Here is a 16,036-nt window from a genome sequence, read left to right as displayed (position 1 = left end):
ACAAACTTCCTGCTCCAGTTCTTTAGTAGGTTCCACACGAGGTGCCTTTTCAGTGATCCTGACAAGATGGTCATTTGGTAGGTTCCCCACGGGGTGCTTTTCCAGTGATCAGAGAACAGCAATTGAAAGGTTCCCCACAGGGTGCCTTTCAAGTGATAAATCAAGATGGGCATTCGTTAGATTCCCCACGGGGTGCCTTTCCAATATTCCTGACAAGGGCAATTGGTTGATTCCACATGGGATGCCTTTCTATTGAGAAGTAAAGATGGGCATTTGGTAGTTTCACCGCGGGGTGCCTTTCCAGTGATCCTGCTCCTGATTGTAGATTGTTTCTTCAATCACATTTATTGTACGAGTAAGACAAAACAAACACCTAAATTTATATGTGCACTTAAACCAGCTACTATTATTTTCCACTTTCAGACAAAATATACCAAAACGTTTATTTGTAATTTTCTCGTTTGCTGTTGCTGTTCATTATACACCAAAAGCGATTGTTTTCCTAAGAAACCTTTTATAGTTAATGTCATATCCAATAACCTCTTGTCTTTATAAAATTCATTTAACGGTAAGTAATGTTTGGGAATCGGTAGTAAAACTATTTCCGTCGGGTTTATGTCAATATACCATTTGTTTTACTGTCTTAAATTTGTAAATTAGCAAACATAAATGATACACGGTTCGATTCATATCATCATGATTATGAAATAACGAAGAACTTGTAACGATTATAGATTTTATAACAAAAAAGATATTTCATTAGATATAGCTTTATACAACTGAATGTAATTCCGTCGGAAAGAAAGAAACATGATGAAATATATTTAACTATTTTATCAGACACGAGTACTTATGCATTAACTCCACTTTGAAGAGTATTCAATTTTAATTGTATAAATGTTATCGGTACGTATTGGGTAAACTATGCCAAATTTAATATAAAACATAGTATCTGATATTTTCAATGTCTAATAAAATAAAAACTAGAGGTTAAATTGTATATTTGACAAGATCAACAAATATACTTTTAAAATAATTTAGGCAAATTTGAAAACAGCCTCTCATTTGGTAAACTTTAGGGATATTTTGGATAAGACCCATTTAGTAGGAAAATGGTCAAACAATTACGTGTATTTAACATGGATGGGGTAAAGTTACATTTCTTTACATAGTTCAAACATTTTGAGAGAACAATATGTTTGCATGGGGGCCATATGGGTGTGTTATTGGCTGTATGCTTTTATTTTTGTTTCTTAACAATGTCAAATAGGAAAACATTTTTCATAATGATGATATTATAGATTAGAGTTTTTCATTTAAGTTTCAGTTAAGTAAAACCCTCCATAGCCAGTAAATCATACGGCAAACTTTGTTTAAATGTTACATACAGGTGTCATTTGAGGTATTTAACTGACCTATGTTGTTAATTTAACAGTTCTTTACGGTGCTAATTAGGGTGTTCATACATAAGCAATGTCAAAAATTAAAATCATCCACAGTTGTGTACTTACGTTTGCCATCAAGAATTATTAACCTTATACAAATACGATTTTTCTTTACCTCACGTTAACATTACATAAGTCATATATCCGTGTTTAAGCCTCTTTCAATGTCTGAAAGTCTTGTTAATCTCTTTTGGATATACACTTAATGACGCTGTTCTACGGTTTATTTTGCACAAAATGTTTAAATTTAGCTTCTCGTCTTACAAGTGTCTTGTTTTCAGAGTCTAAAATTATAGAGAAGAAACTCGCAAAGTGCATTTGCAATTTGACAACAATATTAAAGTGCTTAAGGACAAGAAAATTGAAACCTTTCATGTCATATCCTAGACGTTTGCAAAATATATAACTGTGAAAGCCATCAATTTAAATTACTGCATTCGACGCACAAATTCTTGAAATTATGATATTCTGAAAATAGATATTTGTCTAAACTCCAAATATGAATTAGGTGCGTTTGGTATGAACCGTTTCTTGCCAACAGTTTAATACCTCAGAAAACTCAGTCCGCTTTCGATAAAAGTTTTAAAAAGATGATCGCATGGGAGTGAACTGAACGCAGTCCTGACAATATTCGTCCAGTCATGGTACAGCTTATATGCACCAAAATGGTACGGTGTTAACAACGTATAAAATTTTCAAGTGGTTCTGGTATCTAATATAAGTTATATTTTAATATAAGTGTTATAATATATGATAAATAAGATCAACAAGGAAAGGCGGCGTTCAACGAATGTTATAAACCATTATTGTCATGATCATATGTATTGAAAACAAGTTTTTTAAAATTAAATAAGATAGTTACCAGTTATTCGTGCGTAAATTATCTTTCTTTTCCGTAGATCAAATGTTAATTGAGATAAGAGTTTGACCTTGTAAACATCAAGTACAAAGTAGGCTGAAAATGTTCCATTCTACATCTTTTCCTTTCTGTTCAATTTCGTATTGTGTTAAGTGTCTTTCGACCTGTTGTCAAAAAATATGGTTAGTTTGAATAGTTTAAAATATCTAGAGTATCCAATGATTGAATCAGTGACACTATCAAGCATTCTACATCCTGTCGTTATGTTCTGTGTCGCATTGTTTTGTGTCTCGTATTGTGGAAAGTATGTTTCGTTGTGGATAGATTGAATCGTAAAAAATATTTTTGTTTTTATTGCATAAAACAGTGTTTGTATTTTGATTTCAAACACAATTTCCAGACTTACGAACAGTCCACGCATTCTGAAGCATAAGTTCGGACATGGTTTTCTTATTTATTTATTTAATACGCATTTGCACTTGTTGAATTTTCATTCAATCCTTCAGTCACATGGATATACTTTTCTTTACAAAATAAGTTTTGTCACCATAATTGCATCGTTATTATTATGTTATATTTATTGTTAAACACGAGCATGCTTTATGTGCGAAATGTGAAATTCATTTTACAAATATAGAAAAAAATGTTACAATATGTTTAGACATTTCTAGATACTTATGACGATAATTAGTGTCTTAGCAATACTTTATAGTTTTTCGTATGTTGTGTGTAATTTTTATTGACTAAAGAACATGTTTAATTTTCAATTGATATCTGAGCACAATGCTTCAACAATAATAAGCTATCGTATTCTCAATACTTTGTTTCTAATGAAGAGATATCATATTGAATCTGTTTATAAATAATTTCCGTTACATTGTTGTTACATTATCACACATTTTTTATTATCTCATAAGAAAATATAACAAAGCATTATTTTGATTAACACGCTAGACTTGACACATCACGTAATAGAACGTATTTTTCTTGCACTTATCAAAGTTAACATTATGTGTAAAATTGTTTAACATAATCAAAATATTACTTTTGTTGTTAAGGTTATGTTAGCTTAAGAAATTGGTTGACATATCTTAGGGGTGGCTTTCTTGTTCTTGGATAACTAACCAGTAATAAACTAATTCGTTACCTGTGACCGACTACTTACAGCTAGCGAAATGATTTGGTAATATCAAAACCGCGGCTTTCTTTTATAACTAACTAGTAAAATTAATTTGTTTTGTGACCGCCTACAATTCGCGTGTGAATTCTTAATCGACAGTTAGCTGACCATTAGACCCAATTTCCATGATCAGTTGTCACGACTGGGTAATAACGCCTAGCCTGAGGAACGAACTAGTGACATATTATTGCGATAATCCTCGGCAAAATGATATTTTAAAGAATTTTAATCTGGAATTATTGACGGAACAAGAACGGATATTGTTTGTACCCCATGTGTACTGTTTCAACTCAATCAAATTGTTTTCTTATCATTGGTATTTGTCCAGAAATAAGTTTTTTATAACATCGGCACAAATACGCGTAACATACGAGTATATCTGAATAAAGGTATGTTTCGGGAACAGAAAAACAGCTAGCCCACAAACTAGTATTACATAACAATGTTATATAATATCGCACACCGTGTTAAATATGACATGGCCTCATAAAGTGGATATTATCGTCAAGACATGACTATCTTATTCTTTTTTTTATGTTTGTCATTTTTATGCACATGATCAAACAACATGTTATGTATTACGTATATCCACCAAATACTTCAGATCTATAATTATACTGATATTGGTCTTAAAAGTTGGTATTGTTACTATTGGCATACAGACATTAAATCTGTTATGTTAAAAAAAGCTCTTCAAGTGTATAACATTATATATCTGATGCAAAAACTATTGTTTGAATTTTAAATAGTTTACTCTTACTAATGTCGCATGCACAACATCATTGCTATAAGGATAAAACCCTACTTAAAATAGCAAAATAAATTTTGTTTCTGAACATTTTATTCTGTTTACATACATTATTCATGTGTGTTAAATATCAGAGACATTCCATGTTATAACTTTATTTGGGGGAATCAACCATACAATAATGGAACCAATACAATTTTACTATTCATAAATTTTATTAAGATATTTCATAAGATATAGATTTACATCCTTTAATAGCGAAGTGTTCTTCAGTCCGGGATCGTTCTATGTAGGATTTCTACTCTCTGATAATTCACTTGTTTCTCAAAAAACAATGTAATGACCATGAAAAAGTTTGTTTTTTTATCAAATAATAGCATCTAACTGTATTGTGTCATGCTAAATATGTATTTCTTTTAAGTGTTTGACGATGTTTATAATGCTTATAATTAGAACAGCGAATTGATATGCACATCATTATCCAAAATAAAGAAAACACGCCGCGTATTCATTATCTAGTGAACGATAAACCAATCTCTTGTAGGTATTGTTGTTGTTGTTGTAATAGTTGTTGTTGTTATTGTTGTTGTTATTGTTTCACGATTGAATAATTCTAGCTGTTCGTTTCTTCATTAAGTCTATAAAACCATTTATTCATTGTATTGAGGACACCAACAATCAACGAACATGCTCTTCATTAGCACCTCTTGCTTAAATCTGATTGATTCATGCAATCATTTCTTATCAGCATGATGACGTCAATGGTTAATTAAGAGTACATGTATGTTAATATAATATAATGAACTACTATATATTGAAGAAACAACACCTTCCTGAATCAATATTAAATGTAAGTAATAAAGTCACATGTTTTTACAAATGTTTATTACCTAAAATGTAAATTCACTGACGGGGGTGATTAATATGATATTTGTTTATGAATAAACATTATCATTCTTTAAGCACAGTTTTTAAACAAAGTATGATAAATTGATGCAATTATATATTAACCGCCTTTAAGTTGGACAATGTGTTATATGTTATAAATAAACATATGAAATGAAAAACAAAGGATATGTTGGTTTCGTGTCAAATAAAGATGATATTGATGTAAAGTAGCAAGAGCAGCGGCAGCAGCAGCAGTAGCAGTGAAGAACTAGTAGTATTTGTTGTTGTAGTAGTACTTATCATGTTTTGTTGTTGTTGTTTTTTTTTTTTTTTTTTTTTTTTTTCATTACTTTTTATCTGATATCTGTGTCCCTATTTTCTAATATTTTTCTGTCTTTCTTTCTGCTGGTCCTCAAACGTTAATGTTTTCTTTTTCCTGATTGATTTATAATATTATCTTATATACCTACTGCTGGTTTAATCTATTTGATGTAGCATGTTATGTTTCACAATTATCGCTTGAGTTTTATGACCTTATTACTAACTATAAATATAAAACTACTAGTTACAGGACACTGCGACAATTACATTAAGAATCAAATGTACGTGACATTTATAAAAAGACGTCATAAACACATTAGAAAAATAACTATTTTAAAATATGTTGGTTTGTACTTTTGTATAAACAATTATAAATAATTACAAGCTTTGTGCCGACAAGATGAAATCCATAAATTTGGTTTATTAATTCAGTGTATTAATACTATGAATTAATTGCGTAAATATTTGTAATCTAATTTACTTTATTAAGATATATCATATTTTTGTACAATATAGCAGTCTGACTACGCAGCTGTCTTAAATGGACTTTTTTGTGGCGGCATGACGTAGGGGTTAACACGTCGGACCTGCAATATAACGATTGCTGTACGCGTGAGTTCATAACCTGTCAGGGCCGAGCCGTTGTTTCCTTCAGCAAGAAACTTTACATTCATTTCTCAGTCATGGTTGGTTCTAAGGATGAATTCGAAAATGCGTCTGCAAGGTTTAATCTTCCTACTTAATCGAACTACACTAAATGTTGTTTAAACCAAATGGACATTGAGTCAGGTTGATATTGCTATTCACTGGTTGCAGGAGAATAATCTGTTGTCGCCAGCAGCCTTACTAGGAAGTACCATTTTTCTACAAGTAATAGACGTCTATACAATTTTATTTATTCTCTTGAACAGCTTTTGCGAGGTGTTTCTCTTAATAACACAAACAGTTAATTTTGTTCAATTGAAAATAATTGTATGTAAAGTACCGAATAAATATGATGTATCAGACATTGACGTTGAGGGTATTATAACTTATAGCTCGGCCCATTTGCACAAAATATTTTTGGGAATATTTGTTTGTTGTTCTTTTATTATCATTCATACAACCTTGTATGCATTTATATATAGTATAGTTGCAATAGGTTATAAACCTGGTGCACTTCCTATTGATCTAAGGTGGCGGACTTGACAGATTTATTAAACGCTACTCCATTTCGTAACAGCTGATAAAGATAAGTAAAAAAGCGTATGAAATAAAAATGGATTATGACATGTAATAAAAATAAATTGAGTTTTTATCTGAACGCTGTTTAATAATATCAATAATTAAATGTTATAATAAAGCAATAACCTAATTTTGCAATCAATTCTTTACGAAATAGAAGCCTTCATCAGAACCTATAAAATAAAAATTAAAATTATAAGAAAAAAACTTTGAAAGTCAGCCCAAACCCCACCATGCTCAAAGTGTGAATATCTTCATAGCAATGCAAACAAAATTGCATGTATAAAATGCTAAATGTTTTTTGTGCATGTCGCTAACAGGGCAACCTATAAAAAAATAAAGGGAACTGTATTGTTCAAGAGTAATACAAACATAAAGCTAAAGAGATAAGACATTAAACATATATATTGAGGCAAGTTCTGAGGCAACGACCTTGACAATTGATAAAACAAACGCCGACACCGGCGGCGAGAGAGTAATGAACATAATCTACCTTATAGATCTTCATAAAATAAACGACGGTTCAAATAAATACCATGAACTACGGACAAAAAAATGATAAGGTCGTAATCCTTTAATTATTTCGAATTTTATTTTAATTTTCTTATAACAAGATTCGGCACCTTATCACTTTGGTACACAAGTAAACATATTAATCAGAACACCGAATATTATAAATTTTAATTATTGATGCTACCATATCAAGTTTGAAACTTGAAAATAGTAAACATCTTTATCTTAAATACATGTCAAATTGAAATAGTGTGATCGAAAGTATATGTTAAGATGTCAGCTTTAGCAGGATCGATAAAATCAGACAAATTGAAATGATTTGTTTGTTGGACGATTAAGCCAAAAAATACACCTATAAACAAATTCACATTTAAGTTGTCTTAATATAACCTTATTTACAAGGACTTCAACATGCTGTTTATTTCATGGGCATTATAGTAAATATTTATTTTTTTTATTTATATTACCAACTGCTGATAAAAGCTTTCAATTTGATTGTGTTGTTCTAAACTCAATTTATCTAATGCAAGACGAATATGAAGTGAATCAAATAGCTTAAATTGACAACAAAACATGACGATTCCATATAGGAGTACGTGATATTTATGAGCAGTGTAATTGTCATTTTCATTTCTCTTTTGCAAACACTTTTACCTTTTCACCACATTGAAAATAAATAAACAAACACACCTTATTGATCCAACACAGTATATATTTTTATGAAAACTTACCATATTTTATTTTACTCTTTCTAACACACGTAGTGACAGCTAAATAATTTGTTATACATGGGATACTTTTGAATATTTCTTGTTAACACTTAAACATCGAATAAGTTGAAATAAATGTAACACATAATATACACGACATGCTCATCAGTTAACAGTCCTGTGGTAAACACATTTTAAAAGACAGACTTTCAATGCATTTTGTACAATTCATTCCTCAAAAACAATGAAAAACAAACGGAAGAATAGTATCATCACTGCAACAAAAAAAAAAAAACAAAAAAACAAAAAAACATAATGTTTACAGAAGAGACAAGACACCGCAACAAGACCGTTGATTGACTGGCCTTCTTATAAAGTACTTGTCATATAGCTATCTTATAATAATTAAAACAATTTTGCCAATGGTCTTGCGCTAGTGGAGTGATTTTTTTCACGAGATTACCTTCGACCATGATGCACTCAACCGTTTGCCAGAACTCCTACTGCAGGGGGTATATAATGACCAAGTACATGTACCTACAGTATCTGCAAACAACGTGATGTCTAATTGTATTGTTTGACATTTGACACTTGACATTCGACACTGCTTTTTACGCTAAATGTACCTTTATATGTATTCCTGTGATACAATTCATAATTATCGTTATCAGGAAAATAGACACAATCTTACGTATGTTAGTGACTATCTTGCGCGACAATAAGAAATAGAATATAATTATTTTTGAAATTAAATAACTACTGATTTTTTGCATTAAGCAGCACGTTAAATATATAAATGGAAGAACTTACACAATTAACGTGTCCCTTGTGGCGGAGGGGTTGCCTTTACGTGTTAAACACCATCAGAATTGCAGCCATCGTTTATCCCTGCGTGATCGTCGGAGACGAATAAAAAGGTTCAAATGACTGGAGTTTTTGCATCTCTTAGCTCAAGCAGGTCATGTGGTTTTGATAAACTGTGTTGCACTGAGTTTGTAATACGCGAGGTTAGCCAAAAACATATTTCCTGTTTCGGCAACTGCAGACCCAAGAAATTACAAACACAAAAAGAATTTACATAAAAATGACTTAAATTAACAAACATTGAACACATTTTACATTAATATCATAGTTTGTAAACGATGAGTAATACATTTATAAGTTTGCATCATCTACAAAAAATACGAACTTTGTATAAACTGCCACTATAATCAAAGCAAAAGCTTCTATTTCAATTTGGCCGTGTTGGCTTTCTTTAGGGACTCATATTTCTCTCTATTTTTTCCTAAATATAAAAGCATTGTGAATACATAAACAGTGTACGTGTAACTAAAAAACGAATGAAACAAGATAGCATATTATATCAGATGTAATCATTTTTAAAGGGGGAGATTTAAAGCACATGCACGCTTCTGAAAGCCAATAACGAGATAATATTTTTATACCAATAAACCGTTCAATGTTTGACTTAGACTGAGTCTGAAATTTTTTATATGATTTGTCATCTTGTTTTGCTAATTACTTAGTAGATGAATCTGTGTACTTCATTTAAACGAATGGACTGATATATTTGTATATAAAAGGGCATAATATGGGGGATCTAACAGAAGACGTAAATTAAAATGTACACCTGATGACAGACGTTTTTTTCACTCTCCTCCTAATTTTATCTAATTTCCCGCAGGCGATACTTGATATTAATATGACGTCATTGCCATTAATTTATATACCTTAAGTTATACCCACAATTGTAAATGCCAAGGGAGGTGATGATATTCATTAAAACATAAAGGAAGAAAAGGTGAATAAATATATATTTTTGTAAATTATTAATTTATTGTATTCTCATATTTTTAACGCTGCTTAGTTGTAAAAAAGAGCAAATTAACAATGATATGTGTAAATTGAAATTATTTCATAACAAAGAATGTCACGCAGAATAAAATGACAAAAATCACAACATAAATCTTTGTCCAGAAATTAGTTTTTGAAACAATCGACACAAATATGCGTAACATACTCGTATATATGAACAAAGGTATCTTTCGGGAAGAAAAAAGCTGCTAGCCCACAAATTAGTATTACATTACATTTTTATAGAATATCGCGCACCGTGTATACTATGACATGGTCTGATATAGTGGACATTTTCATCAAGACATGAATATTTTTTGATGCTATTCTATTTTTGTCATTTTTTATGAATATGATTAATTTACATGACTGTAATGTATTATATCCGTCAAATACTTCTATAAAACTGATATTGGTCTTAAAAGTCGATATTTTTATCATTGGCTTAAAAACATAAAAATCCGTTTTGTAAAAACAAACGCTCTTCAAGTTTGTAAAGCTATATATCTGATGCAAAAATTATTGCTTGAATTAACAAAAAAACATACTTCCAAAATGCTTGTATAAAATTAATATGGTTATTTATTGCCTTAAAAGCGAAAGGCACATGCATGTGTATAATGAGTATAAAATATCAGAGCCATTCTATGTTACAACGTTTTCAGAAACTAACCATATAATAATGGAACCTATAATTTTACTGTGGATAAATTTCATTAAAATCTTTTATAAATATAGATTTACATCCTTTAATAGCGACGTGTACTTTATTCCGATATCGTTTTATGTAGGGTTTCAATTCTATGATAATTCATTTTTTTCTCAAGTCAATAAAATTACCAGGAAACATGTTTTTGTTATCAAACAATAGCATCTAACTGTTTTATATCGTGCTTATGTATTTCTTTTTATTTTTTGATAATATTTATAATGTTTATAGTAAGAACTGCAATTTAATATGCACATCATTATCCAAATTAATGAAAAACGTCGTGTATTAACCTTCTAGTGTAGGTTAAGCTCCTCCTTTGTAGGTATTGTTGTTGTTGTTGTTGTTATTATTGTTATTGTTATTGTTTCACGATTGTATAATTCTAGCTGTTTGTTTCTTCATTTAGTCCATAAAACCATTTATTCTCTGTATTGAGGACACCAACAATCAACGAACATGCTCTTCATTAGCCCCTCTTGCTTAAATCTGATTAATTCATGCAATCATTTCTTATCAACATGATGACGTCAATGGTTAATTGTGAATACATGCATGTGAATATAATGAACTAGTACTTTATCTTGAAGAAACAGCACCTTTCTGAATCAATAATAAATGTAAGTAATAAAATAGAGAACAAATAATCACAATAAAAATGTTGCAGGCTCGGTTTGATTGAGCCTGTCCACGGACACTACTGTCAAGTGCAAAACTATCGGCAACGCCCCCTAGCACCGGCTGGGGTGTGGACTGTAGTCACATCTTTTGACAAATGTTTACAATCTTAAAAAAAAATCAAACACGGGAATGATCAATATCTTATTTGTATTTGAATAAACATCATCATTCTTTAAGCACAGTTTTCAAATAAAATATAAATATTCATCCACATAAATTCATGTTATAATGTATTAACCGCTTTTAAGTCAGGGAATGTTATATGCTTATAAATATACATGTATGAAATAAAATTAAAAATAGGTCCGTTTTGTGAGAGGATGATTTTGATGATGATTAGATGGTGGTGGTGATGATGATGGTGATGATGATGATGATAATAATGTTTAATTATAATTGTTGTTATTATTATAAGAAGTAAAAATGATAGGATAATGAAAGTAAGGAGGAGGAGAGGGCAGGAGTACGGAGAAGAAAAATAATCGGCAAAGTTGTAATAGGAGGATGAGTTGAGGGTGGAGGAGGAGGGTAGGAGTAGGGAGGAGGAGGGGTAGTAATGATAGCTTTTTCTGTCAATATATTATTATAATCATTATCATTATTGGTACCTTTTTCTTTTTATTATTATCATCATTAATAATATCATCTTTAATAATATTATCTTATTATTTCGTTATCTTTGATTATAATTGTTATTAAGTATTAGCATTGATTGTCATTATACTTATCAACATTAATTATTCATACTTGTATTATTATCATATTATCATAATTATAACAATGCAAGTAGAATTTTCTCATTTTTACTTTGTACTTATTTCGTTTTTTATATTTTTAATATCTTTCCGCTGATCCTCATAATCCAGAGCCTATGTTTTCCTGTCATATTTATTTCCATTATTGTATATACCAACTGCGTGTACAATCTATGTAATGGTGTTTATTCTGTGTCACAATTATCGCTTCTTGAGTTTAATGGCATTATTACTTACTATAAAATAATACAACTAGTTTCAGGACATCTCAACAATTACATTAAGAATAAAACGTACGTGACATTTATTAAAAGACGTCATAAACACATTCTAAAAATAACAATTTTACTATATGTTAGTTTGTACTCTTGTAAATTAAACAATTATAAATAATAAAAAGCTTTATACCGACAAGATGAAATCCATGAATTAATTAATTCAGTGTATTAATACCGTTCAATAATTGCGTTTATAAATTCCGTTCAAAGTAAAGCTGTATGAATAATTTCTCATGTAATAAACTTTATGTTGCTGCTGCGAAAGATATATCATATTTTGTTTGCAAATATATGGCAATTTAAACACGCAACAATATTAAATGGACATTTTGTGGCTGCATGACCGAATGCGTCGGACCTGTAATCTCAAGTCGCTGTCTGCGTGAGTTCAAACCCTGTTAGGGCCGAGCCATTGTTTCCTTGAGCAAGAAATATGAAAAACAAGAAACCTTGCATTCATTTCACAGTACTGGTTGGTTCTGTGGACGAATTCGAAAATGCGTATGCAAGGTTTAAACCTCCTACTTAGTCGAACTAATCTTAATGTTGTATAAACCAAATGGACATTCAGTCCGGTGATATTGCTTTTCACTTGTTGCAGGAGAATAATCTGTTGTCGCCAGCAAACGTACGAGTAAGTACCATATTTCTACAAGTAACAGACGTCTATATCTTTTTATCTACAAGTAACAGACGTCTTTTCATTTTTATTTATTTTCTTCATAAGCCTTTCCGATGTTTTTCTATAAAATAACACAAAAAGGTTATTTTGTTCAATTAAAAATAATTGTATGTAAAGTACCGGAATAAATATGATCTATAAGATATTGACGTTGAGGGTATGGCTGTTGCTTATAAGAATCTTACACTGGCTGCCGGTACAGACCGGAATATCTAGCTTGAGGTAACTATTTACGGCGGTAACGAGACTCTGCCGAGTTTCCGCTAAACAGTTACCCGACAGCTTGATATACCAGTCTGCACCGACAGCCGGTGTTTTATTCTTTTTCTTGCATATTATAAAATTATATCAATTATTTTCAAAACAGAAATTACGCAAACGGATATTCTCATTATGCACATTTTTCTTATAGTAGCGTATGAAATTACAACTTTATTCATAACACGGTTTAGTGACGTCATCCTAAGAACGCAATTAACTCATAAAATGCGCGCGACAATGAAGTCATTTAAAGCACGCGACTTATCTTAAGATCGAGTTTTCTAGCACCGGTGTAAACGGTAGATAATCCTGTCTGATATGCAAGAACATGTTGTACTTATTGCTCGATATATTTGCTCTATATCTCTTTGTGAATATTTGTTTGTTGTTTTTTTATTATTGTTCATATAACCTTATAAGTATTTATGTATGAAATAGTTGCAATTTAAAAATATTCTACTAAACTGGTATGATTTTTGTAAGGTTATGAAGAAATTTCGCAGTGCATTATCAACCTGCACCACTCCCTACTGATCTAAGGTGGCGGACTTGACAGATTTATTTAACGTATTCTAGTCCATTATGTAACAGCTGATGATGCTTATCAGAAACGCATATTGTATGTCAGAAATAAAAAATAAAGTATGGCATGTAATAAAAATGAACTGAGATTACAATATGAAAACCGTTTAATAAGATAAATTATAAAATGTAATAATAAGACAATGACTTAATTATTGAATTTGTTACGAAATTAATGCTTCATCAGAATCTATGAATTAAAATTAAAATTGTAAGCTGAAAACTTTTAAATTCTGCCCCCGATGCTAAATGGCTTCATAGCAACGCAAATTAAATGGCTTCATAGCAACGGGGACAACATTACATTTATAAGAATGCTGATTTTTTGGTGCATGCCGCTAAGAGTTCAATATATAAAACAATAAAGGGAACGACATTGTACAGTAGTTATATACGCATAATTATGGAAGTTTGAGTCACAAAATACGCATGTGAACAAATTGGCATTTAAAAATCTGGAGACAAAGTGATCCCTCGGAAGAATTAATCACAACAAAATTACACGAGAATTGCAGACTCGGTTTGATTGAGTATGTACATGAGGGATAATGAATATGTGCAACGTCCCTCACGCCCCCAAGCACCGTCTTGAGCGGTACTCAATTCTCAACACTTAATAGTGCTGGCATCAATGATCCCGAAGGACCAGAAAAATATAACACTGAAGTGAAGTACGGGGCAACTTTTTACAGCTGCCACACAGCAAGCTGTCTTAATATTACCTTGTTTGCACTATTGTAAATATCTATTTTTATTTATATTACCAACCGCTGATTAAAGCTTTCAATTGTGATTGTGTTGTTCTAAACGCAAAACAAATATGAAGTGATTCAAATAGCTTAAATTGGCAATAAAACATGACGTTTCAAAATAGGAGTATGTATATTTATGAGTAGTGTAATTGTAACAGAGTTGCATACGCTTTTACCTTTAATTTTCACCACATTGAAAATAAATGAACATACCTTATTAATCTCACACATATATATATTTTTATGAAATCTTAACTTTGTTTTTACTTGTTCTTACACTAGTACTGTCAGATGACAAATTCTTTATGTCTGGGGTATTTTTTGGTATTTCTTGTTACCACTTAAACATCGAATAAGTTGAAACAAATGAATGTAACAAATGGTATACACGAAAGGCTCATCAGTAAACAGTCCTGTGTTGTTCGCATTATACATTACAGACTTTCTATACATTTTATACAATTCATTCAGCAAAAACGTTTAAAAACAAAAGGAAGAAGTACATCACTGGAACAAAAAATAACATAATGATTATCGAAGTATCATTAACTCGAATGCCGCTTTTTGGCATTCTTGTATAAAACTTGTCATATTTCTAAAATTATAGCTATCTTATGAAAATTAAAAGAATTATTCAATGGTAATTTGCTAGTCAAGTGACTTTTCCACGAGACAGCCTTTGGGCATCATACACTCAACCATTTGCCGGAACTCCCTTTGTAGGGGGTATATTATGACCTACCGTAGCTGCATGCAACGTAGTGTCTTCAGCGCCATATAACCTGGGGCGTAAAACCAAGAAAAACAACCAACAAACGCAAAAAATATACATTATATAAATATGTCAAATGATTTAGCCAACATTGAACACATTATTCATTAATATCATAATTTGTGTACGATGAGCTATTCATTTATGAGTTTGCATCACCTACGAGAAAATATGTGCTTTGTATGAAATGCCACTATAATCAAAGCAAAGGCTTCCTAAACATAAAAGCATTGTGAATACATTAACAGTGTCGGTGTAACTAAAAAACGAATGAAACAAGATAGCATATTATATCACATGTAACCATTTACAGAGGGAGGATATTTAGCACATGTACGCATCTGAAAGCCAATTAGGATAATGTTTTTTAAACCAATAAACCGCTTGTAGACATTCAATGGTTGCCATAGACTGAGTCCAGTATTTATAGATATGATTTGGCTCGTTTGTCATCTTGTTTTGTTCATGACTTGATAGCTGAATCTGTGTACTTCACTTTAAACGAATGGACTGGTATAAAAGTATATATAAAGACATATTTTCGGATCAAATGTAAGACGTGATAATTAAAAATGTGCACCTGGTGACAAACGTTTTTGTCCCTTTTCTAATTGCTACTTACTTTCCCGCAGACGATGTATGATACTAAGATGACTTCATTGCCGTTAATTTATATACCTTAAGTTATACCAACAAATGTAAATGCCAAGGTAGGTGATGATATTCATTAAAACATAAAGGAAGAAAAGGTGAATAAATATATATTTTTGTAAATTATTAATAGAGAATTTATAGTATTCTGATATTCTTAGCGCTGTTTAG

The sequence above is a fragment of the Ruditapes philippinarum genome, unplaced genomic scaffold, assembly GCF_026571515.1.
Source record: "Ruditapes philippinarum isolate M1 unplaced genomic scaffold, ASM2657151v2 ctg4749_1_1_1_1, whole genome shotgun sequence".
Classification (NCBI taxonomy): domain Eukaryota; kingdom Metazoa; phylum Mollusca; class Bivalvia; order Venerida; family Veneridae; genus Ruditapes; species Ruditapes philippinarum.
The sequence above is the reverse complement of the archived record's forward strand: the minus strand, read 5'-3'. Positions refer to the sequence as shown.